This window comes from Myzus persicae, unplaced genomic scaffold, assembly GCF_001856785.1.
Source record: "Myzus persicae strain clone G006 unplaced genomic scaffold, MPER_G0061.0, whole genome shotgun sequence".
Taxonomy (NCBI): domain Eukaryota; kingdom Metazoa; phylum Arthropoda; class Insecta; order Hemiptera; family Aphididae; genus Myzus; species Myzus persicae.
This window is the reverse complement of record NW_019100728.1, coordinates 1-27,749: the sequence shown is the minus strand read 5'-3', so window position 1 is coordinate 27,749 and position 27,749 is coordinate 1. Positions and strand designations below refer to the sequence as shown.

The 27,749-nt window shown below is 33.5% G+C and overlaps 3 long non-coding RNA genes across 3 annotated transcripts; all 3 read left to right on the top strand.

Moving 5' to 3' along the window:
• Positions 1-1,866: 1,866 nt before the first annotated feature.
• LOC111042702 lies at positions 1,867-2,364 on the top strand. The gene is made up of 2 exons (XR_002605505.1): positions 1,867-1,922; positions 2,096-2,364. It is a non-coding gene; the product is annotated as an uncharacterized LOC111042702 (long non-coding RNA).
• A 2,286-nt stretch (positions 2,365-4,650) lies between these two features.
• On the top strand, positions 4,651-5,148 carry LOC111042703. Its single transcript, XR_002605506.1, has 2 exons — positions 4,651-4,706; positions 4,880-5,148. It is a non-coding gene; the product is annotated as an uncharacterized LOC111042703 (long non-coding RNA).
• Positions 5,149-20,754: 15,606 nt separating this feature from the next.
• LOC111042701 lies at positions 20,755-26,990 on the top strand. Its single transcript, XR_002605504.1, has 3 exons — positions 20,755-20,859; positions 22,970-23,002; positions 26,949-26,990. It is a non-coding gene; the product is annotated as an uncharacterized LOC111042701 (long non-coding RNA).
• The last annotated feature ends 759 nt before the right edge of the window (positions 26,991-27,749 follow it).

Below are 27,749 nucleotides of genomic sequence, written 5' to 3'. Positions count from 1 at the left end.
TTTAATTATCATTTAAAAACATGCAAACTCATAGAAGTCCCGAGCCCTGATTTTGAGAAAATGTTAAATTGTTCTTAGAGATATCAAAAAAATGTAAAGTAGCTAAACCCCTTTTTTTTATTTATTTAATAATGCCCTCGGCAACATGGGCTATTGGGCTTACAGTTCAAAAATTATAAATTATAGAAATCACAGAAATTACATAAATTGTATAAACATACATCAGTTACATTAAATTTTGGAAATAAGATTGGCGGCTGTGATGAATTGCATGATGTTGGTAATGGATTGAGGGTGATTGCATAGAGTTTCTGATAGTGATTCGGGTAGGTTGTGGCTTGTTCGGGTACTGTCGTAGATTCGACATTCGGTTAATATGTGTTTGATTGTGACTTGAACACCGCATGTTGTGCACGTTGGTGGTTCTTCTTTGGACATTAGGAAACTGTGGGATATTTTTGTCTGTCCAACTCTTAGTCTGGTTATTATTACTTTGAATTTTCTGTGAATTTCTAAGGGAAATGTCCAATTATCGGTGTTATGTTTTATATGGTTTAAATTAATAAGATTATTAATAATATGTCCACCTTTGATGCCATCTTTGTTGACATTTCTTTGTTATGAGCATTCGTATGTCACTGGAGGAAATGATTTATGTCTGTGATGATAGTGAAGATGTGATAGCATTTTTGGCTGCGTTAACCACTTTTTATGTAGGTTTACCAGTTGCTATTCTTATCCCAAAAAAAACCGTGCGTCAGAGTCCATGTAAAAAATCATTAAGTCAAAAAAAAATAGTCATTTAAAAGACATGACAATTTGTTAAATAGTGCAGTCATGTCCGTTCATGTTTATTCGTCGAAATACATTCTAGCAAAGTAAATAAATTATTGAGATAGAATAAATGTATTATAAATTTAATTTACTTAGCGTTTATCCATGAAATCCCATATTTTTACGATATTAGAATTTCCTATTTAGTACATTATAGTATTATTATTACGATAAGCGGAGGCGCAGGCAACGGCTGGTACCGCCGCCTAGTGTACAACGTATACGTATACGGCGAAGAAGGGGTAATACGGTCTCTGGCGCTGAAACATCGTACGTTACTACTAAAAACGGTCGAGCACAGTATATTTTTTACTCAAAAATACATTATTTTTTTGTGAATACATTCGGTATTACTGAACCAATTTTTTTTCAAAACTGACAAAGGTATAATCTGTATATCATATAGACCTTGGCAAATAAAAAATTTAATGGGCAAATGTACACACATTCGATGTACTTCTATAAGGTCGTGACTGAATTTTTTTACTTAGCTTCACGCTACTACCGTTGCATTGGATATCTGCTACAGTCAAATTGTTCATCTGGGCTAAATAAGATCATATAGAGAAGTCCACCGACGCCGATATGAACGTGAAATGAGATTCACCAATAACACCCGTATAGTACTGTATTTTATATTTTTTTATTGGTGAAGTCATCGTTTACACTTCACACCTAAAGAGTACGTTTGTTTAATCGTTAATAGACAAATTAATAAACTCAAACACTACTAGACCATTTTCACAATAAAAATTATATCAATAGATTCCTTGGGATTTCAAGGGTATTTATATATTATTTTTTCAACCCCTATATGAAGCTTAAGGTTAGCTCACACGTGACTATTTTTTCAGCTCATGAAAACACATTATGATAATTATTGTTTAAAATTTTGTTTTTGAATTAAATGAATGTTTAAATTGTAAAGCGTTTACAATTCATGTACATTTATTGCTGTATACATTTATATAAAAATTGTTTTGCTAATAAAATAATAATAAATACCTACCCTAATCGGCCTAATCGGATGCATATTATTTTAGGTTATGTGTACCAATTTATAAAGAGCCGCATTACTGATAATAAAAGTAATAATTATTAAGCTAGTTACAAATTTACAATACATTAATATGACATAATATCATATAATATTAAATTAAAATAAGAACTATAAGAACCAATATTATTATAATTGGTTCTAAAATTATATTCAATCAAAAAATATTTATTTTATTCAAGTATTATTATTTTTATTTCACAGATCGAATTATAACGGACCCGATAGAATTTTGTCAAAGCATGAAATAAATTAATTTAAACAATACACTTATCATAATACTGTTATGTACTTTTATTTATGATGGTTAATTGTGAGTAAATTCATACTTTATTATATAAGATGACTTTATATTGTTATACATAATATTTATAATATATTTATCTAAAATAATTGAAAATAATACTAATTAAATAAACTTATGTTACCTACGTGGTAACACTAATAACATCGGTTTAATTGATAAAGCAAAATTTGTCCATATTGTGTTATATAATTAATGACGCCTCACTATCATAGAATTTTTTTTGTTAATAAGTGCACATGTCATTAATATATTTTTGCATGGTTGCATGAACAATCACTAAACATTTAACTAATCAATAATGAGGTAATGGTCCTTTAAACACGATTTAGTGGCCCATGATTGGTCCATTAAATTTTATTTGACCGTTAAACTAATACATTTTTCATTCAACTCGGCATTAGTGTTACAATAAATTTCACAATTATTGGTGGATCAATGAAACTAAATTTTATGGGGGCGAGTGTTAGTGCTGGGTAGCTACTATCCTCAAGCATGCAATGTCAATACATCATACGTGCATATGCTTAGTGTAAAAATGTTACAGATTGTATGTATTTTAATAAAACATGTTTAAAAAAAACATTTTATATCAGTTAATTGTGTATATAGTAACTATTATTTTTTTATGATATTATATAATAGGATATTCCTAGCTTTTATATTCCATCTACAATCTACAGTTATTTACAGAATCGGTAACTATTGACAATATTAACATGGTAATAATGTTAATATTAATTAACAATATAACAATAGTAATTGTATGAGGGGCCACCTGGTTGGAGCAGCTGTGCTTTCGACGACGTATTTGTGTTGCCAGGTAAAGACCGCTCACGGGCTTTCGCTTCTANAAAAAAAAAAACAGTGCGTCAGAGTCCATGTAAAAAATCACTGAGTCAAAAAAATAAATAGTCATTTATAAGACATGCAAATTTGTTAAATAGTGCAGTTATGAACGGACATGTTTATTTGTCGAAATAAATTCTAGCTAAGTATATATATTATTGCGATAGAATAAATGTATTATAAATTTAATTTACTTAGCAATTTTTGACAAGGAGTTGGACCAAGTGTTTTTGTTGGGATATCAGTAGTTTTTTTGTAACATATTTTTATGTATTGGCGAGTAATATGATTTGCAGGTTTTTCATGTTTTTATCTATTTATTATGTTTGTTCATTCAATATATTCAATTTTTTTTTTTGCATTATTATAATGTACACATCTTTATCCCCTCGAGGCCTTCGTTCAAAAAATATTGAAATGTCATTACATCGTAGCCATTTATTTTAATGTAAAATTATACAAGTAGATTGGGCTTCATTCGTAGATGGACCCTGGTAATTTCTGTTGATATAATCTTTAGAATCAATGTTAAAAAAATGGTAACAAGTTATAAAATATCTATTAATATATTTGTCGTTACAATTACAACAAATAACACGTGGTTATTATATATATCGGCGCGGCAGCGAAAATAAATGTCTACGCTGAATTTTGCCAAAACGAAATAACGAATACGATATTTGAATTTCCTATTTAATATATTATATAAGCGGAGCCGCAGGCAACGGCTGGGGCCGCTGCCTAGCGTACGACGTATACGTATACGGCAAAGAAGGGATAATACGGTCTCTGGCGCTGCAACATCGAACGTTACAACTAAAAACGGTCGAGCACAGTATATTTTTTACTCAAAAATACATTATTTTTTTGTGAATACATTCGGTATTACTCAACCAATTTTTTTTCAAAACTGACAAAGGTATAATCTGTATATCATGTAGACCTGGTAAAAAAAAATTAAATGGGCAAATGTACACACATTCAAAGGCCAAACTCCGGTTCGTGTAATTTACGACTATAAGGTTAGGTTAGGCTTCACTTTTATTTTTTTACTTAGCTTCACGCTACTACCGTTGCATTGGATATCTGCTACAGTCAAATTGTTCATCTGGGCTAAATAAGATCATATAGAGAAGTCCACCGACGCCGATATGAACGTGAAATGAGATTCACCAATAACACCCGTATGGCCGTATAGTACTGTATTTTATATTTTTTTATTGGTGAAGTCATCGTTTACACTTCACACCTAGAGAGTACGTTTGTTTAATCGTTAATAGACAAATTAATAAACTCAAACACTACTAGACCATTTTCACAATAAAAATTATATCAATAGATTCCTTGGGATTTCAAGGGTATTTATATATTATTTTTTCAACCCCTATATGAAGCTTAAGGTTAGCTCACACGTGACTATTTTTTCAGCTCATGAAAACACATTATGATAATTATTGTTTAAAATTTTGTTTTTGAATTAAATGAATGTTTAAATTGTAAAGCGTTTACAATTCATGTACATTTATTGCTGTATACATTTATATAAAAATTGTTTTGCTAATAAAATAATAATAAATACCTACCCTAATCGGCCTAATCGGATGCATATTATTTTAGGTTATGTGTACCAATTTATAAAGAGCCGCATTACTGATAATAAAAGTAATAATTATTAAGCTAGTTACAAATTTACAATACATTAATATGACATAATATCATATAATATTAAATTAAAATAAGAACTATAAGAACCAATATTATTATAATTGGTTCTAAAATTATATTCAATCAAAAAATATTTATTTTATTCAAGTATTATTATTTTTATTTCACAGATCGAATTATAACGGACCCGATAGAATTTTGTCAAAGCATGAAATAAATTAATTTAAACAATACACTTATCATAATACTGTTATGTACTTTTATTTATGATGGTTAATTGTGAGTAAATTCATACTTTATTATATAAGATGACTTTATATTGTTATACATAATATTTATAATATATTTATCTAAAATAATTGAAAATAATACTAATTAAATAAACTTATGTTACCTACGTGGTAACACTAATAACATCGGTTTAATTGATAAAGCAAAATTTGTCCATATTGTGTTATATAATTAATGACGCCTCACTATCATAGAATTTTTTTTGTTAATAAGTGCACATGTCATTAATATATTTTTGCATGGTTGCATGAACAATCACTAAACATTTAACTAATCAATAATGAGGTAATGGTCCTTTAAACACGATTTAGTGGCCCATGATTGGTCCATTAAATTTTATTTGACCGTTAAACTAATACATTTTTCATTCAACTCGGCATTAGTGTTACAATAAATTTCACAATTATTGGTGGATCAATGAAACTAAATTTTATGGGGGCGAGTGTTAGTGCTGGGTAGCTACTATCCTCAAGCATGCAATGTCAATACATCATACGTGCATATGCTTAGTGTAAAAATGTTACAGATTGTATGTATTTTAATAAAACATGTTTAAAAAAAACATTTTATATCAGTTAATTGTGTATATAGTAACTATTATTTTTTTATGATATTATATAATAGGATATTCCTAGCTTTTATATTCCATCTACAATCTACAGTTATTTACAGAATCGGTAACTATTGACAATATTAACATGGTAATAATGTTATTATTAATTAACAATATAACAATAGTAATTGTTTGAGGGGCCACCTGGTTGGAGCAGCTGTGCTTTCGACGACGTATTTGTGTTGCCAGGTAAAGACCGCTCACGGGCTTTCGCTTCTAGTAGATACTGCTAATTCCCTGGCGATATACAGGCTCGATAGTGGATTGTAATATTGTATGTTAAATTAGAACGGAAAAGGGGTGTAGGAATTTAAGACAAATATTAATCCTGGTACGAAATGGTAAAAATAAACTAATAATAAGTAATAATTCAACACAATAATAATAATACAGTAAAGGTGCTTATCATATGGTTAGTGTTGATAACCCGGACTAAGATAAACCGGTTTTGGTGAATTGATAAAATTATTACTTTCATAAAAGCACAAGACTGGAGCGACGCTCGGAGAGCTAGTAAAATTATAAAATCTATATAACTTACATTATATTAAATTACAGTTAAACTTGTACAGATTGAAAGCAAACTTCAATATAATGTTTGGAACATAATATATAACTGTTAAATTAAATTAGCAAAAAGAAATACAATATTTAAAATAGAAAATTCAAAATTCAGCAGGCAGCCGGCAGCCGGCAGCGACACGGTAATTTACTTTTCTCTCACAGAGAAAGCTTGCTGTGCTTTCCAGCACCGTGAAGAACTCAATTTGGTACTCACCTAATCATATGCCGATGAGCAATCTGCATATCTTAAATCGTGATGTGAACGATAATAGGAAATCTATGTATCTATATCCGTACGATTAATTGATACGCATGTACTTTATCTCCGAATTTCCTATATGAGTATATGACGTTCGTAACAACACATTAATTTATCAGTACATGCCAGTGGGTATCTCGTGTCATACGTGTCTCTCGCCATACGTTTTATATCGTTTTATTTTAATATGGAATTTGTTAAAAGTGCCAAAGCCCATAATGTATTAGTGTTTAAAGGTTTTCTAAATTTCAGAGGGAAACCACCAAAAATTTAAAAAACAATATGGAAATGTGTGGAACGTAAAATTTGTATGTGTCGTTCGAAAGTCCACTCTATTGATGAAGAAATAACGAAAGTTTTGAATCTGCATTCCCACCCACCAGATCCAGCCAAAATTAGTGATAAGCAACATTTTTTCCTAAACTTAAACAGTTACCTATGGATGTGGGATCATCAACTCATGCTATTGTCGCAAAAGTTTGCCAAGTCATTACACCAGGAGTTTCTAGTGCTATGTACTGACGTCCCGCCATATACGCATATAATTAAAGTCTTAATAGCGAGGGGGGCATAATATGAGATTATTCACATAATTAAATATATTTAATATATTTAATAATTTAATATAAATTATTCACATTGGGAAGTTGTCGACCTCAGAGATTTCAGAACAACGACGCGATATGAAACCGGGTGCGTAGTTCTGAGAATTGGACTACCGAAAGTGCGTAGCGGAAATATAAATAAAAAGAGTTATAACGCGAAACAGCTATAAAAATGTCAAATATAACAATATCTCATCTTTCAACCGACACGACCGGGCAACCGTTTCCTGGAAACCCACGCATACGTGCAATTAGTAAACGGGGTCAGCGCTATCTCATCGCTAGGAGAAGAGTGGAGAGTAGGCCTATAAAACAGGGACCCATCCACTTGATATTCAGACGTGATTTACCAGAGCCAGTACGAGCACCTTTACGCCAGTCGACTCTCTGACAAATTTCAGTGTACTAAAAATATTCTATCAGTTTTACATGTCAAAATAAAGTCTATGTTCATAATATTCTACAATTGACTTAGAATTATTTACACCTCGTCATCTCTTGTCTTATACACCACGATCTGTGGGCTGGACCACTACACTAGTGTATTACCCAGCATCATTTCTTTAAAACGCAATGTTCAGCGATTCAGGGTATCCTTAGAAACTTCCCCCTCTTATTCATCTTCACTGGAGAATTTAATAATACCAGAAAAGTCCTAATGCTGGACAAAAAACCGTATATGTTATATGATACCTAGTTATTTCTTACATCACTAAAATATCAATATAAATAAATATGTGTAAAACAAAAAAAAAAAAAGTATAACAAACAATTGCTAAATTATTATTATTATAAAACAAATTCTTACCGCGTACTGCGATACTGCAACAGCCGATAATAAATTTTATGCGGCAACCACCAACGTAAAATAGACGTCACGAAATGATTATGCGGAAATCACCAACGCAACAAAAACACGGTGACTGGCAACTAGACAGACGCAGTGGCCTGTATATATAGGGACCTCCGTGGATAGGTCAACAGAGGGGAGGGGGGTGTCGCGTCTAGAATATTTGGGTGCTGTCGCGGTGATAGAGGCGCAACTATAGAATGATCCAGAATATTCTCGATCATTCCAGAGCTGTACCCAACAATAGTGATATGGAAGATTCTCAAAGATAACTGATTTTTATACTAAAACAAATTTAGAACTCCTCGTGGCGTGTGACCATTGGTATGCTGGCGGATCATTCTCCTCTTCCCCTCCACTATTCTCTCAAATTTATACTTTTCATGGAGCTAAATAGTCCACCTGCATGCCCCTTGTCTATGCACTGCTGCCTGATAAGACCTAGACTACTTACACAAAATTTCTGATCACTTAGTACTAAACTCATCATTAAAACTTAGTGCATTAACATGATAGACTTCGTGGAAGCAGTTCAAAAATCCGTCAACAAAGTTTTTCCGGAAGGTCTGATAAAATGCTGTTTCTTTCATTTTTCGCAGTCAATATGGCTTCACATTCAGTCTTCTTCTTTACAACAACGATATATGAACGATGCAGAATTTGCACTGGAAATTCGTCGAATAGCTGTTCTTGAGTTTATTCCAGAGGAGGCTGTGGACAATGCTTTCAAAACTTTGTGTGAGAGTGAATTTTACGAAAATAATGAGCCAGAACTTGCTCCTCTCCTCAACTACTTCGAGAATACTGTAATGATATGCTCACATATCATTATAACAATTCTTTAAAATGTAACAAGTAAATAAATAACGGCCAGACTGTCGCACATAGAATTCGGAAATCTCCAGACCTCAATACATCATTGTCACTAAATGTCACAGACAATATAGTCTAATTATATTTGTGCGTTAGGGCTGAGCAAGAAGCCGGCGAACGACGGCGTACGTGGTATGTGTGTCGTGTGTGTGCTGGCACACAGATGGCAGCCGACAGGAAACCCGTAGTGTGGGTCGCCGGGCTTCGTCCGCTGCCTTTTCGTCTGCGTCCCGAGCAAACGCGCCCGCGTAACTCATCATCCGCCCCGCAGGACCGGCCTGGAGAACTGTGTTTTGGTGACCAGTGGCCATTTACTTCCGACATCATTGCATCACCCGCTCGCCTACACGTACCCCCCACTTCTCTTTGTCCTGTATGATGCCTTTTTTTTTTTTTTTTTTGTTAAAGTCATATTATTTATATTGTTTATTGCAATTTTTTTCTTTGCACCTATACTGTGTTTTTTTCAATTTACTGGCTGACATCATTGCAAAACCCTCTCGCCATCACGTACCCCCCACTTCACCTTGTCTTGTTTGATTTTTTTTTTTTTGTTAAAGTCATATTATTTATATTGTTTATTGCAATTTTTTTCTTTGCACCTATACTGTGTTTTTTTTCAATTTACGGCTTACAACCATTCAAAATTTTAATTTACTTTCGTAGAGTGCTTTACTCTCATATAATGTTATTTAAGCATACAATTATTGTAAATTTTTCAATAATAAAGAAATTTGTTTACACAGTAAAACGTTGTTTTTTATTGTTCGTATTAAAGAGTACGATTTTATTTGTTTCGACAGAATAATGGACTTTAAAAAATACTAAACAACAATATTGTTAGATTACGTACCAAATATCAATAAAATATATCGATGGTCTTGGCTACATGAATGTAAGTTTATCGGTTGTAGTGAGATTTATCCTGCCTCAAAACATGATAGGTACCAGGCACAAAAATCAGTACATTAATCGCTCAACTCAGAATATCTTAGAATAATACTAATAACTATTGTTTTTGTTGTATCAACACCACGTAGGTATATTGCTTTCGTAAAAGTTTAGATACTTAGAGTAAAGCTACTAGAGTCTGACGAGAGACGAGAGACGATCGAATTTGCACACGTTGTCCATTGACGAATAGTATAATACATTTGACTGGAATATGAATAACAGGGACCTTTCTTGAGTGAAACAGCCTCTCACGAGTGCATGCGCACCACCAAATAGTGTAACAACCTCTCTGTACCGAATTCTAAACTCCTTATGACGCGCAATAATCACTGCGTTTTATTATTTTGAGTAATTAATTTGTGTTACCTAAAATGTATATATATACATATGTGTAAAGGATAAGGTATAAAACCGAACCGTTACAACTGGCGCCCAACGTGGGGCTCGAACCCACGACCCCGAGATTAAGAGTCTCGTGCTCTTAATATCTACATCATTATACTTTACTACATCGATCAATAAAATGCCACGAAAAAAAAAGAACGAAGATATCAATGAAGAGTGGGAAAGAAGATTTATGGAAATGGAAGTACAAATAAAAGAACAGTCAAAGAAAATTGAAAAACAGAAAACAGAAATACAAAATGTTAAAGACGAACACAAAGAAGAAATTCAAAACTTAAAATTACAATGGGAAGATATATATAATAAAAAAATACGAGAAACAGAAGAAAAATATAAGTCGTCAGTCGAAGAAATGGAGAAGCGGTATGTAGACACATTCAGAAATCTGGGAGACAACTATCAACAAAACCCTCAGAACCAAAAAGAGGAGGTTTATAGAGGACCTATAGCTGATATAACTAAACCACTATTTTTCGGAAATCGTAAGGACATGCACCCAATCGACTTTCTGAATAGGCTAGATGAATATTTTTCAGTGAAACAAATAACGTACGCCGATGAAAAATTAATAATTGCAGGGGACTGTTTAAAAGCTACGGCAAGTAATTGGTTTGCGACGATAAGGTTTCAGGTGAATAACTTTCAAGAATTCAAAGACACATTCAAAGACGAATACTGGTCACGAGATATACAAATGCAAATTTGGAGCCAATGTCTTAACACCAAACAAGTACCGAATGAAACCAACTACAGAGAACATTTTTCGTACTGGGCAACCAAGTTAAGACATTTAGAAGTACCAAGACTAACCGAACATGAGATAGTAAGTAGCATTGCCGGTCATTACCCCGGGTACTTACGTGCTATTCTGATATCACTACCTGATTGCACAATATTAAATGCAATGAAAATATTGGGAACCGAAGAACATCGGCGACCAGGGAACAGAGAAAACAATAACTATTTCCGACCAAGGGAAGATCCACCAAGGAGAGAGGGAAATTGGAGACAACTAAATCGAAATGAACAGTCCCGAGAATATCAAATACCAAGAGTCAACCAAGAATCAAATAGGGACAGCAATCAACAACGAAGAGACCAACAAACACTTAACCAAATTAATGCCACGGAAGTCAATGAAGATAGTGACAACGATAGGCAAGTTAACCATACGATTAACAACATACAAGCGGGTAACATGTCAGTGAGCCCATACTTAAATTGCACGATTGAAGGAGAACCAATACAAGCACTGGTGGACACTGGAGCTACGATCAGTGTAATTAATAAAGGACTAGCCGATCAATTATTAAAGAACGATGCCGAAATACCAGTACTACCAGTTAACAGTGTGCAAATCAGCAATGCTGTGGGTCGCAAAATATGTAAGGTGTCCAAGCAATTGTTTTGTAGTTGCACAATAGGGGACCAACAGATCTACATAAATTTTATTCAAGTAGAAAATCTCAACGAACGAGCAATAATTGGAGCCGACATACTGAATCAGTATAGCGCACACATCAACTTCAATAACAAAACGATTAGATGGTCAATTGGAGGAGAACAACAAACCACACCTTTTTCCGAACACATAACAACACCAGATTCTAAAAAAAATCAAATAACGAACATAGAGATCATCGAAAATCCAGAAACGAATATAACAATGAGTCAACAAGAAAATGAAGTATTTAACCAGCTGCTAAAAGAATATCAGCACATTTTTTCAGACAATCCAGGGTTAATCAGAAATTTTGAATGTCAAATTAAGATGAAACCGGGCGAACCAATATACCAGCGACCGTACCCGATACCCATATCCAAGCTAAGTAAAATGGATAAAGAGATACAGCGCATGCTAGATTTAGGAATAATTGAAAAGTCGGACTCATCATGGTCATCGCCAATCATCGGAATTGAAAAGAAGAACGGTGATATCAGATTATGCCTGGACGCAAGGCAAATAAATAAAAGAATTGTACCAGATCGAGAATGCCCGATGAATATAGAGGAAATATTATTAAAATTCCAGGGGGCCAAGTATCTCAGTACCATTGATCTGACAGCCGGATATTGGCAGTGTCAACTCAGGAAAGACAGCAGAGAAATAACAGCTTTTCTACATAGGGGACGAAATTACCATTTTAAGGTACTTCCTTTTGGACTAGTGAATTCGGTGGCAGAATTTCAGAAGATATTGGATAAAGTTCTGGGACCAGAAATATTAGAATTTACAGCGACCTATGTCGATGATATACACATAACGTCAACAAGCTTCGAAGAACATATGAAACATCTGAGGCTAATATTTGATAAATTTTCGGAACATAATGTAACAGTGAATATACATAAATCACAATTCCTACAAAAAAAAATCACCTTTCTTGGTCACATAATCTCGGAAGAAGGCATCAGCATGGATCCGGAAAAAATTAAAACTATCCAAGAATTCCCCGCACCGAAGAACCAAAAACAAATACGAGCCTTTCTTGGCTTCATTAACTTCTACCGCAAATACATTAGGGACCTATCCATACTTACCGAGAAACTTAGTCAACTCACAAAAAAGGATCGGATATGGACGTGGGGACAAGAACAGCAGGGGACATTCGATAAAATTAAGCAGTGTTTCCTCGAAGACATTATTATTAAATATCCAGATTTCAATAAACCATTCTATATGACAACCGATGCATCTAACACACACATTGGAGCGGAGTTATATCAGATCAACGATGAAGGACAGCATAAAACTATTGGATTCACAAGTAGGACACTCCAGGAAGCAGAACGGAGGTACTACACGACAGAGCGAGAACTATTAGCCATAGTATTCGGATGTAAAAAATATCGGAACTACATTCTGGGGCATACCGTGTACTTATTAACTGACCACCAGGCGCTGACATTTTTGAATTCATGCAGATTGTTAAACGCCCGATTAATGCGGTGGTCCATACAAATACAAGAATTCAATTTAAATATACGACACATAGCCGGGAAAGACAACGTTGGAGCCGATACGTTGACACGCTACACGCAAACCGTAGAAAATCAGGTATTAGCGAATCAACAATTCGTTATTAATCTACTACTTATTGACCAGTACAGTAATGAGTTCATACAAAAACTACGACAATTACCTCAATTACAACAGGAAGATAAAAAACTGCAAAAGATCACTTTACGTCTTACTAAAGAACCGACATTACCATATAGAATTCACCAACAGCTACTATTTTACATAGATCGACATGGAAAGAGCAGATTAATGATACCCGAGCAATTAGCTACACCACTAATAACGGAAGCGCATGAACGGTATGGGCACAGTGGAGCCACAAAAATATATCAACTGTTGAAATTAGATTGTCAATTGAGTCATATGTATAAAACAATTAAGCGAGTCACACAATCATGTGATGTATGCCAGAAGAGCAAAATATTCAACCAGTTAACAAGGGGACCCTTGATTGCCAATATTCCTACAGAGCCAAGAGAACTCGTATCGCTCGATCTAATAGGACCATTGCACACGGGTCAGCTGGGTGCAAAATACATATTAGTCATGATTGATGTTTTTTCAAAATACATACAGATATACCCACTGAGAAAAGCAAATGCAGAAAATATACTGAAACGAGTAGAAAAACAATATATACAACAATGTGGCAACTTCTTAAAGATACTCACAGACAACGGGACACAATTCCACAGCAAAAAATGGACCAAGGGCATGCAGAAGCTTGGCATTAAAATTGTAAGAACCACCACATACCATCCGGAAGGGAATCCAGTCGAGAGGGCGAATCGAGAAATTGGGAGGATCTTACGAACATATTGTTATCAGAAGCACACCAGTTGGGTCAAGTATTTAAAAAAGATCGAGTTTTGGATAAATAACACTACACACACCACCACCGGATACACACCACAGGAGCTAATGGGATTACCTAGGCAGACTCTGACATTAGAGAGTTTAATTGAATTCCCAACGAAAACGGCGGAAAAAGAAACTGAAGTCATGATTCAAATTGCTAGAGGACGAATACAGAGGGCCGCACAACAACGCCAGAAACACTTGGACCAGGGAAAGAAGTTTATAACGTATCATCAGGGCCAACACGTATTGGTTAAAGAACACCGATTGTCCTCAGCTGAAGACAAAGAAATCAGAAAGTTATTTTTATTGTACCGCGGGCCATATATCATCCAAGAAGTACGGAACAATAACACAGTAGTGGTACAAGAAGGGGATGACCTCATCACGCACAATGTGAAGAATGTAAAACCTTATGTCAAATAGTATCAAATACCTATAAAAAAAGCATAAAAAAAAATATAATCTAGTAATTAATTTATGTGTATACTAACAAAAATTGATCTGTGTTAATGTGGCGGGTAATATGTAAAGTATTTTGTTATAAAAAAAAAATTTATAAAACAATTTATGTAATTAGCTCTTTAAGATGACCAAACGTCGGCAAATAATCAAACAGCTCTTCGGAGAGGAACATTACAGTGAAGACGAAAATACCATCACAGAACAGCGAGAACTACACAGGAAGATTATTGAAGCATTAGGTAGCGACAGCGAACCAGAAAAAGAATATGAACAATGGGAAGACACTAGCGTTAGTGAGGACAGCAACCACGAAAGAATTGAAGATGTCACGGACGAGATCGAACTCGAATATAGCGACATAAGTAGTGATGAAGAGCAAACAATATTCAAAGTAGGTCGTATAGATGTCAAAAAAATTGAGTATAGCCGCCGTGAACAGGCTAAAGAGGTCGCTAAATTCCAACGACAAATAGCAGCCAAAGTCAATCAACGAAAATACAACGACGAAGTGGATCAGTATGGACTAGACATAATTCAACAAGCAGATGAGATGTTAAAAAGCAAAGGCTTGATTGAGGCAACGATCGAATCAATAAAGAGAAGTCCCGGAATAACCGTATCCAGTTATGAACCACCGATGAAGAGTAATCAATCCGAACCAGCAAAGAAAACATCCCGAGCCGAACGAAGAAGAGCAAAAAAAAAGGGCGTGGTATAAACAAAAGAAATAGACCGTGATAACCACCAACTAATAATGTGTAAATAATATGTATAGTTTTCTTTTTTTTAACTTTTCACTCTTCAAGGGAAAAGTCGGCAAAAAAGAAAAAGGGGACTATGTAACGATTACGATATGGTACACACTTACGACGCGCCACCAAACAGCAAACACCAATAACTTATATAGCGATAGCCGGTCAATGTTACCGATAGAGTGCGCCCTCCCGGAATATACAGTTGCGCGACAGTACCTAGGGTATGTGCAGCCGTACGAAACATTACTAATTCTACACATACTGTCGGTTGTCGAGGGAGATATAAGGAAGCCCGGCCGACTCAACAAATATCCGATAGTTGAGCTCAACTAGCAACTGTTTAATGCGTCAGCGGTTCTCGGCCACCTTTGGGAAGGCTAGAGCCCCGATTGTATTCGGCCTAGGTTAGTTGAGTTCCCTGTGAGCCAGCGTCGCCAAATAACACGGGACAGAGCCGGCAGAGCACCTGCCGCCGCCGTCATTATTTGTGCTGCCGCCGCCACTACCGTCGTCGCGTAATATCAGTCTACCGTCGCCGCCACTACCGTCGTCGCGTAATATCAGTCTACCGTCGCCGCCATTATCGTCGCGTAATATCAGTCTACCGTCGCCGTCACTACCGTCGCCGCCACTACTGTCGCTACGAATATCAGTCTACCGTCGCTGCCACTACCGTCGCCGTTATTAGCAATTTACCGCCGCCGTCAAATCCATCAACCGTCGTCGCCGTCGCAGCTCCCGCGCACGCTCTCGGCTACCCTTAGTGGGAAAGCTAGAGCGCGCCATCCTACAATACACATACTAGTGGAATACCGTGTCATAGTTAGGCATTAAAGAATATTTCTTATATAGCGTAGAAAAATAAGGTTGCTAAACCGTAAGTAATTAGATATTAGTAATTGTGAACGGGGATATAATACTGTTGAATCCGCGAGTTATATTGTCAAAGACGTAGTACTACCGTGAGAGTATACGTAAAGATCTCAATACATTCTGTTTATATTCTAACTAATCATATGTTTATGTGTTATACTAAAATTATATAATTAATGTGATCAATAAAGATTAACGTAATTACCTATAAAAAACCTTGACATTGTTATTTTTATATATATATATATACATATGTGTAAAGGATAAGGTATAAAACCGAACCGTTACACGGATCATTCTCCTCTTCCCCTCCACTATTCTCACAAATTTATACTTTTCATGGAGCTAAATAGTCCACCTGCATGCCCCTTGTCTATGCACTGCTGCCTGATAAGACCTAGACTACTTACACAAAATTTCTGATCACTTAGTACTAAACTCATCATTAAAACTTAGTGCATTAACATGATAGACTTCGTGGAAGCAGTTCAAAAATCCGTCAACAAAGTTTTTCCGGAAGGTCTGATAAAATGCTGTTTCTTTCATTTTTCGCAGTCAATATGGTTTCACATTCAGTCTTCTTCTTTACAACAACGATATATGAACGATGCAGAATTTGCACTGGAAATTCGTCGAATAGCTGTTCTTGAGTTTATTCCAGAGGAGGCTGTGGACAATGCTTTCAAAACTTTGTGTGAGAGTGAATTTTACGAAAATAATGAGCCAGAACTTGCTCCTCTCCTCAACTACTTCGATTATACTGTAATGATATGCTCACATATCATTATAACAATTCTTTAAAATGTAACAAGTAAATAAATAACGGCCAGACTGTCGCACATAGAATTCGGAAATCTCCAGACCTCAATACATCATTGTCACTAAATGTCACAGACAATATAGTCTAATTATATTTGTGCGTTAGGGCTGAGCAAGAAGCCGGCGAACGACGGCGTACGTGGTATGTGTGTCGTGTGTGTGCTGGCACACAGATGGCAGCCGACAGGAAACCCGTAGTGTGGGTCGCCGGGCTTCGTCCGCTGCCTTTTCGTCTGCGTCCCGAGCAAACGCGCCCGCGTAACTCATCATCCGCCCCGCAGGACCGGCCTGGAGAACTGTGTTTTGGTGACCAGTGGCCATTTACTTCCGACATCATTGCATCACCCGCTCGCCTACACGTACCCCCCACTTCTCTTTGTCCTGTATGATGCCTTTTTTTTTTTTTTTTTTGTTAAAGTCATATTATTTATATTGTTTATTGCAATTTTTTTCTTTGCACCTATACTGTGTTTTTTTCAATTTACTGGCTGACATCATTGCAAAACCCTCTCGCCATCACGTACCCCCCACTTCACCTTGTCTTGTTTGATTTTTTTTTTTTTGTTAAAGTCATATTATTTATATTGTTTATTGCAATTTTTTTCTTTGCACCTATACTGTGTTTTTTTTCAATTTACGGCTTACAACCATTCAAAATTTTAATTTACTTTCGTAGAGTGCTTTACTCTCATATAATGTTATTTAAGCATACAATTATTGTAAATTTTTCAATAATAAAGAAATTTGTTTACACAGTAAAACGTTGTTTTTTATTGTTCGTATTAAAGAGTACGATTTTATTTGTTTCGACAGAATAATGGACTTTAAAAAATACTAAACAACAATATTGTTAGATTACGTACCAAATATCAATAAAATATATCGATGGTCTTGGCTACATGAATGTAAGTTTATCGGTTGTAGTGAGATTTATCCTGCCTCAAAACATGATAGGTACCAGGCACAAAAATCAGTACATTAATCGCTCAACTCAGAATATCTTAGAATAATACTAATAACTATTGTTTTTGTTGTATCAACACCACGTAGGTATATTGCTTTCGTAAAAGTTTAGATACTTAGAGTAAAGCTACTAGAGTCTGACGAGAGACGAGAGACGATCGAATTTGCACACGTTGTCCATTGACGAATAGTATAATACATTTGACTGGAATATGAATAACAGGGACCTTTCTTGAGTGAAACAGCCTCTCACGAGTGCATGCGCACCACCAAATAGTGTAACAACCTCTCTGTACCGAATTCTAAACTCCTTATGACGCGCAATAATCACTGCGTTTTATTATTTTGAGTAATTAATTTGTGTTACCTAAAATGTAATTATGAATTTTGTTTTACATATTTCTTAGTATTTAAAATAATTACTATGAAAAAAAGCAGTAAATCCCGATCGCTTACTGCTTTTGGATCTAGTATTTGGACATACAGCCTTATTTGTTATTTTTTTATCAATTTATATGAATTTATAAAGAGAAAACCCCTTAATTTGTATTGCAAGAATCGATAGTGGTTTAAAATATCTAGCGATAGCCAACAACAACTCATTTTTGACAAAAATGGAGTTACTGCTTAATGTTTTATGATGGCAATAGCTGTTGTACACGCTTAATTCATTTTACACATCAACTTGTGTTTTTCACATTTTTCTTTTGTAGTTTAAACCAAATTTTAAGACACGTGTGTATGATGTTTACTGCAACCTATACTTTTTAAATACATATTCCAATATTTACTAAATATAAAGTTATAAATCTCATGCTATTTTAACAGTTGACACTGTCGGAATTTAGTTATAAAAAACAAATATTATGTATTTTTGCTGTGTGTATTTTTATCATACTATATTATACGCATTATAGATATTGAGTACCTATCCCAAAACTTCTGTATTCTATACATTTTATTTTTATTGTTTCTACGAATAAGAATTTTAGAATACTAAAGTCTAACAGTTTAAAATAAAATATGGTAGGTATATTATTTTACTGGGTGTACAATATTTAAAGCAAATTTTTGTCAGCTCGTCATCCAATAAAACAATAAATATCCACTTGATCAAAAATCCTCACACAAACATTAAAGTAGTTGGTTTGTTGAATATCAACATCAAAAAAACACTATTAAAAATTTAGTTCGAACGGGCGTACCATTCTGCTCTATAGTATATTCAAAGAGATTCAATGTAATAGAATATGGTCTATAGTCTATGGGCGTATTCAATTTGAATTCAACTTTGAATAACGTTTATCATTTTCTTGTAATTTAGTTCCAAAACATCCCAATTTTACATAGGTATATTTAATATTTTTCCAGCATCACTGATAATTTAAGAATAATTTGATTTCAGCCTACCGGCTACCATATTAATAATAATATAAGTGATAACAATATACAATATCCTAGACTAACATGTCATCTTCTCTCAAAATCCTTTTTCGTATACACAATGATATCATATCATTTAATTCAATTATAATACCATCCATTACAGCGACCAAATAGACACCTAATGTTCATCAGAGCGACATCCACTAACCCGCTTTTTTTATCATGATATTGAACAATTGAAATCAATTAGGTTCAAGTAATTTTAATGCTTTAACTGCTGTATATTGTATTTAAGTTATTTTGATTATTATTTTAATAGTGTGTATTCACCGTGCTATTTACCACGGCGTCGGTACATAATGATTGTTGTTATTATACTAAGTATAAGAGTGAATTCACCTACTGTAAAATGTAGAGTAAAAATATTATCTAGGACACCTCGAGATGGGTTGGTTAACCGACTATGAAACGGTCAAACTTTAGGTCCCACTCTGATGGACAACTAGAAAAAGACAAATCTGTCTTTTTGATCTTCTTAAACAAGGATTTTAAACGTCTATACTGTCTAAATTGAATTGAAGGAAAGAAATTAATTCAATATCCCAGACACCCTATACCGAGTATTATCTTTTATCAGTTACCAAAAAAATAAGTTCCCATTGTTACATACGCATGTAATTTGATATCAAGTATAAATAATATATATTTTATTCTTGTATAAAGCAGACACGATACTATGGCACTAGCACATACCTACCTACTAACAAATGTGTCGACTCAAAAACTAGGGAATATCGGGTATTCCACGTTTGAACCCATTAAGTTAGCAAAGCTACGTGCGTAACCGAAATGGCTGATTACTGAATAAGCACATTCTGAAGGCTCCTGTTGAGCCGTTATAGTGAGTTGGTCGTCGAGCTAATTGAATCAAGAAAGTGACAAGCGCGTAGCTCTACAGAACGTCTATACAGAAAATGTATTATTTTGTTCAGACTATCCAACGATGTAACGATGTTGTATTTCATACACATAATTCTTGAATGTTTAAATTAATATTCTAATAAATAAATAAGTGTTAATACGAATATACTTTTTAATAATAGACTTCGTGTTCCATTGTTTCAAATATCATTCCAAGGTTAAGTAATGTACAGGTGTACAACAGTGCACTACACTCGCCATTTTAAAAAATTGAAACGCAGAACACAATTAAATGTAAAAACAATTACAATATTTACTAGCTAACGAAAATGGTAGTTTAAAGTAAAACAAATAAATAAATTCAAAAACTTCTTAATTCTCAGCTACACTGTACATGATATTACAACTATAGAAAAACATACTAGAATTATTACTACCTTATATTTTTTAAAATAGTTTACTCAATTGTCAATGAATACACATGATGTGTTTTTTATTTGCTGAATAACACTATAAATAGGTGTCAAAAATAGAAAACATATTATAACTTTTCAAACATTATTCGTATATGCTGTGAATATTATTCATTTATTGTAGAAACATGGTCAAAAACATTAATTATATGTTGGCTATATTTGTTACGTTAAATTCTATAGGCTCTATATATACCGGACGTAAGTACCTACATATTTTTTTTTCTTTACATAATACATCATTTTTGGAAATTAAATTATACAGCTATGAATATTTAAGAATTTAATACTTAAACTTATATTATTTGTCATGTTTTCTAATATCAAAACCCAATCTAAGCAATAGGTATACCCTAGCTGTAATACTATTCAACTGCTTATAATTTATTAAGTACAATTTCATTTTAAAACCACAATTGTTGAGAATTTTATATTAACTAATATCATTATTTTAGATAAAATTATAATAATTGTAGGTACCTATCAGTGTAGGTTTTTATATTTTACATTTTAACATACTTAAAGAATGAATCACCCACATGTATTTCGTTGTCGTACAAAGAGAGGTAGGTACCTACAACAGGAAATATTAGTGCAGTTGAACTAACCCTCTATTGTAAACTTTAATCGACTAATAATCAAACTTAAGGTTACAATATTATCTCGATTTCACGAAAAACATTCATTGGTATTTTAATGTTTAAGTGGGTTATAATTTTATAAACATTGTAAAATATATTATGATGCTCAAAATGCTCATAACTCACATTAATACAATCAAATTCGCTTATAACGATCTTCTAAGAACCTTGAGAATCTGATCGTTATATCCGGATCATAAAAATGTGACATGTTTTTTTTGAAAAATTAATTTATTAAACACATTTTATACTGTTCAATTTTATTTAAGATTACATATTTTAACATTCAAAGTATTTGTTATTTTTAATAAAAATACATAATATATATTATTATGGTATATTTTCACGATTTGTTTGAAAAATAATCTATTATAGTGGGTTGCTTATAATTTGAATAAGATTATTAACAAAATTAGAAATATTGTTTATTGCCATTGATACTTCTGACGTATTTATATCACAGTTTATCGAAACAAAAAAACGCACCTGATCAATATAAAAATACATATCCGAAACAGACGTTACTTTGAATGATACTTTGACGGTCTTTTATTTTTACATTTTTAACTTATACGGAATGTACCAAAATTCCAAAACGGATATCAACCAAAACGGCGACTAAAAAACGTATGCTGTATAGTGTAAACCAGGGATGAGCGACTCAAAGTTACTTGAGGGCCAATTTTTAGAAAATCTAAATTAAGCAGGCCAGAGCATAGAAATCAAAAAAAGGCATTCAAAATATACATTTTAATTTGCATTTATTTTTTTTATAATGTAATAAGTAATAAATAAAAGGTTATTAAAAATAATTTAATATTTGTTTAGTGTGAGTTTTCAGTAAGTGCGGTTTCTAATGACATCGCGGCACAATCGCCTTACGTACTCATACGTGTGTATATACCTAGTATAACTATATTATGAAATTTATACATTTAACAATTCTAATGCAGATAACAATATTATTATATCGATGAGATAGAGTATAGACTATTTGTTTATTAGATTTTAGAGTATAGACGATAAACTTTAAAATTGTATTATGCAATTTGAAAATGTAGCGCGGGCCACATAAAAAAGGCTCGAGGGCCGCCAGTTACCCACCCCTGGTGTACGCATACATTACGGTCGGACAAGACACATTATCATCTGTTACAGATTAGATGAAGAACTATCACTTTAAACGAAATCAAATTTACTACACAATGCACATATTATTAATCGCTATAGGTGATTATAAAAACCAATTTTCGTTTCAAAATAACATCGCTTTATCCGGATTATCGTTATAACCGATATTGTTCTATACGAATAAAAGTACTACACTTAACATATAAAACCAACCAAATACATTTCTAGGAATTGTTTTACCCGAAATATCGTTACATACGGCATCGTTATAAGCGAATTTGACTGTATTTAAAAATCATTAGAAGCATGTAAATTGACCTTGATAAAATGTTTTTTTAAATAAGATAATATTGGACATCTCAATTTAATATTAAAATTGACATCACAAAATTGATTTTGCTAAACACACATTTTAGAATATTAGTACCTAAGAAGTTTGAAAAAGAGTTTGATGCCCCTTCTAAGTCAATCATAGTACAACCTCATCATCTTTGTAATGCAACATATTTTATACTTGCCATTAATTATTTTTAATCAAGCCTATCGAATATCTCATGTAAGATCTTGTATTAGTAAGTATTATTTTTTTTTATTTTATATAAGCTATTTAGCTCAACATTTACAATATATGCATAACATAATGACTAAATTTAAACAAAAAATTGTATTATCCATCAATTATTACATAATATAATTATATCGGTGTAGTGTTACAATAAGTGAAACTAAAACTATAGATTTTTTTGTTTTAATTAGTTTTATTACACAATCTGTAAATATATAATTTTTACAATCAGCGTAAGTGTTGTAATAGATTAATAAAAGTGACTGAAGACTTAAGCGAAGAATCCATCCAGTGATGGGAGTTGTGGATGGGTTTTATTCAGTCAGGAAGTCCCGGCACCATTTTCATTTTAATCGTCTTCCAGGGTCGCCTGGAATGCTGAGGGTAGATAGGTTTCAGATTAGAGGATTACGGTGGTTGGAGAGATTTGAGAGGAATCTTTTATACAGAGTTTTGGCTACGAGTTTGACTGTTGGAATAAAGAGGTCCTTATGGAGTGTATCGTCTGAGACGTAAAAAGGGGCTTTGGTAATTTGTCGAAGGCATTTGGATTGGAATATTTCTATAATTGCAATAGTTACAACCTGGAGTTGGGAGCAGTTGTAAGAAAAATGATAAAGAAGTTGATATCACGACTTATACCATAATGTACCAGATCCAGCAGTGACACCCCCAATAAGAATTAATTTACAGTGACGCCTTGTTAGCGGCACTCGTCGCTACGCTCCTTAGCGCAGTCGCTCCGCTCCGCAAATCGAAAACATCCCTCGACTTGCTGTGCAACACCACCTCAAGTTGGTCACAGTGTAACCGCTGTTATACCAGGGAACAACCAATCTTATCATTTTTCGGACAAGTGCATATCACTTTACAACCTGATGGTTATACGAAATAATATAATTATATAGTATGCGTTATTTTATTTTTAGTGTAATTTAAACAGATAAGATAAGAGAAAGAAATAATTGAACAAAAATAACAGTTTTAGATATCATCCTTGGTTTTGAGTATATTAAGCACATCTAAGAAAAGTATAATTAATGGGCCCATTTCGGCATAACGGGTCAGATATAAATTGGTAAATAATACCGGATTTGGGTTCCGTGGATGTGTTTGGCTAATACACGCAACTGCATAAGTTTTGGTAATGGGTTGAGTATGGTGGTTAGTGGTATTGACAGGTGGGACCTTTGGAGATGTTTTTTTTTTTAACATCGGACAACCTCTGAAGTTGCAGACTGTATGGTCCATTGAGCAAAGGACGCAAGTAGCGGGACTATAACGATCTTTGGTGCAGTCAGAGGAGCTGTGGTGGTTTTCCCCACATTTCACTCAGTGCAAAGCGAAATTGCAATATTGGTGTGGCCATATGTCCGGCATTTGTGACATTGCGCAGAGCCACGATTCTGTTTGTGTTGTTTTTCGATTTTTACTCTGGTGTTAAGTAAAGTTGTAATCTTAACCTCTTAAGGACTTCTACATTATTTGCGTTCTGAGTAACATCCACAAAAAACTTTGGTAGGGAACGTCTGTTTTTGTCTAAGACGTTTTGAATCCGTTCGACTGAATGTCCCATTTCAGATAGCTCAGAAACAATATCGGTTTCAGTGGTAGTTAAATGTAAATTTCTAATAACGATATTGTGTGGGTGAAGTAGACAGGTTTGAATGTGTGGAAGCTGGTGTTAGTATCGTTTAAATGACTTACGATTTTATTGAACTATTGAAGTTATTACGACCCGTGGGCTGCACAATAAGGTATGATGTCGACGACTTTTAAGTGAAGCATTTAGGACGGCTGAGTCTTGTTGGCAACAACACGATTCCGCAAATTTACAGAATCGTGTAGATTTTAGTAGCCATTGATAAACATACACGATTCCGAAAATGTCATATGCATACACACGATTCTGCATAATTTTAAATGCAACGTTGCCATACAATTGTCTGCTCTTGTTATTTTTGACAAATTAAATTTTTTCTTTCATTTTATTAAGTTGTTTGGTTCGTAAAATGAGCAAGTATTTCCATCTACTTAATCATTAATCAATTGCTATATACAATAGAGTTTAATGACATGATAAAAAAATAAATATAATAATATGTTATATATAATATAAAAAAATGTCAGCGATATATTGTACACAACTATATTAAACAGTTAATAAGTTGGTAGTTATAAGACTATTAGCTAATAATTAATTATACGTATTGTAAAACATATAAAAATATTAAAATTTTCAAAATAAAAACTATAATTTTACAACGTTGCATTTCAAATTATGCGGAATCGTGTATGTATATTAATGGATTTTATAACCTTCACCGGTTTTGTTAATAAGTTACTAAATGATCGAATTTTCTTACATTTATATGAATACCGGTGGAGCCGGCGGGTCATCATCCTGCACGAGATGTGGTTGGTTGATGGGATTGTTGGTGGAGCAATTAGGTAGTTTGGAAGATACCTTGTAGTTATAATCATCGATATTGGGAACGGAGTAACTGTTAGGAGAGATAAAAGTGTTTGATTTTTCATCACCGTGGGTAAGTGACATAGATGAAGATGACAAATTTCGTTTGGATGTAGTGGTACTATTACGAGGTGGTGTAAAGACAAGACAGTTTTCTGCCTGTGGTTGTTCATAATGATGATAAGTTACATAAACACTTACGGAATGAAAATATTGATATAATCGACGGCAATAACAGAGCGAAAACTGCATGACGTGTATGCGTTCATGTTACGGCGTTACAGTCGAACGAGTAAGTATTTTTTTTTTTTACTTTACAACATACCTTTACACAATTATTCATGTATATACAGTGAGAGTGAGTCCAGCAGCTTTAATTATAATGTGATAACATCCCTACCATAAATTATTATTTATATAAATGTAAGTTACATAGGTATTTTAATTTTATGCAAAATGCAAGTATGATAAATAAATTATGTGTTAAGAATTTAAATTTAATAATGCAAAGTTCTTGATCACCTTCTTACTCAAAAGGTCAAATAACTCATCAATTAGCGTTAGTCAATCTAAAACACACGAAAAAAACAAAAATCTCGGAATGCTAGCAACTCCATTAACATTTCACACGTGTCTCGTAAATCACTCATATCCAGATATGTTGCTTGAACTTAGTTATCATCTCTGAAAAACCTAAACTCAAATCACGTAAGAAGTATAACTGCTGTTTTTAACAATATATCTTCAGCCAGATATCTAGCATGAGGCTATTTACAATACGCTTTGAATATGTTTTGTGCATAATATATATATATATAATATGCACATGGTTGCTCGAGTAAATGCAGCGTAAAATCTGTAGATAGAGCTTAACTCAGCGCATTGTGGTGAAATGGTAAACTGGAAGCACTGGAAAGAGCTATAATATTAATCTTGAATAAGATTTTTGCAGTCCTTCATGGATTCACTGTGTTCGTCTCTACATTTGTTAGGTTAGCCTATGCTTTTCCGGGTCTCCTTTCATGGTATATTGTTGGCTGGTTCATTGGTCGATTGTAGACCAGATTTGTTTTGTTGATATACAATCTGCGGTAATAAAAGATAAGGTAGATGGAAAAATAATGTGTATTAGCAGGGGTGGGCAGGGTTTGTAAAAGTCTATTGATCTAATATTTAAATTTCTTACACTCATAAAAATCTAAAAGAGCAATTAGTATTTTTACCATAAAAAAACATATTTTCAACTGTAATTACACCAATAGCCAATAATATGTTGTCGAGGAGTGTCGATTAATAGTATGTTATATAAATGCAAATTATAATTATCAGATTCAGAATCTACAGTTGAAGATAATACAAATTTAAGATGTACTATCCCTTACTAAGTCGACTGCTATATTTTCCTTATGTGGGTCACACGATTTTAAAATGTTATAAATATTCGTTGTTATTTGAAACGTCGTATTATTTTTAATTTCAGTCGAAATGAGGAACCATAAATTTGTAGTAGGGTTTTATGCAGGCAAGTATTTAATTAGATCTTTGTGTGTGAAAACTATTTTGATAGTATGCCATTCATTGTTTAAACTTAATACTCTTATAATATACTACGTATTTTGTGAGTAAAATATAAAAATGATACAAAATATATTATTCATAAATCAACGATTACAGCAGAATATAAGGAACACATCATAATTTTTCGGCTGATAATATTTATTGTCCCAATTTAATGTAACTGGCCCAAGAAAATGGATGAGTGATTTATATTTATGTCAACTTATAGCGTCTTCTAGGATTGGATAAAGTTATGTTTTTTGAAAACCATGGGCCCGGAACCAAAACGTACTAAATCAATTTTATCAAAAATCCACTTTTTGATACACGCAGGTTAATTGATCAATCCTCTATAATAAAAGTTCACATCCAACCTTTTAGGTCCATTATTTAAAGAGTTATCCAGAACTAAAAGGTGCTAAATCAATCAGATAGATAAAACCAAAAGGTTCTAACTACATGAAAAAATAAATTAGTGATAACCAAAAAGTACTATCTCATATTCACAGTATCAACCACACAATAATATGATAGAGCAGTATTATTAATTATGGTACATTTTTATTAACAATACAAAGATTGTTTTGAATAACTTACAGTATCGACATATCAAAGGGGGAGGATCAAATTTGTGGAGAGTATTAAGGTTTAGTTAAGCAAATCCGAAACACCTTCTCAAAAGGTATGCATATTTTTAATTTTTTTAACCCACTCCCCCCCCCCC